Below are 522 nucleotides of genomic sequence, written 5' to 3' on the forward strand. Positions count from 1 at the left end.
GGTGCTGTGGCTTAGTTGGTTAAAGCGCCTGTCTTGTAAACAGGAGATCCTGAGTTCAACTCTCAGCAGTACCTTGTTTTAATCTTCTCAAGAATAAGCTTCCTATCTTAAAGCATGTGTTTTACCTGTGTGCAAACTCAAATTTGCCATTGTTCCAGCCCTACTGATAGTGCAATTGTGAGATTAAGAATCTCATCTAAATGCTGAAAAGGAAGTAAGATTGCTTCAAGCTTGACAACTTAACCAATGGATTATATTTTGAAATGCCTCCACTTTCTGCATCTGACTCTCTAAGCAGTCTTTCCAATATATCACATCTTTTTGTGATTTAGCCAAGTTGGTCAAAGAGCCTGTTTAGTAAAAAGAAAATCTTGATTTCGAATGTCAGCAGTGTTTTCCTTTCTTCATGTCAGTTTGGTGCTGTTAGCCGAAAAAGAGGACTTTCACTTTTGTTTGACATCAAACATGTCTTTCCCAAAGCACTATTAAAGTGTAATTGAGTGAAAAAAACTTTCTGCTTTT

At 37.0% G+C, this 522-nt stretch overlaps 1 non-coding gene across 1 annotated transcript; it reads left to right on the forward strand.

Moving 5' to 3' along the window:
- Nucleotides 1-74, forward strand: TRNAT-UGU (transfer RNA threonine (anticodon UGU)). Its single transcript has one exon. It is a non-coding gene; the product is annotated as a tRNA-Thr (tRNA).
- Nucleotides 75-522: the final 448 nt, after the last annotated feature.

This window comes from Dendrobates tinctorius, unplaced genomic scaffold (genome assembly GCF_039654945.1).
Source record: "Dendrobates tinctorius isolate UK_male_01 unplaced genomic scaffold, ASM3965494v1 ptg000254l, whole genome shotgun sequence".
NCBI classification, from domain to species: Eukaryota; Metazoa; Chordata; class Amphibia; order Anura; family Dendrobatidae; genus Dendrobates; species Dendrobates tinctorius.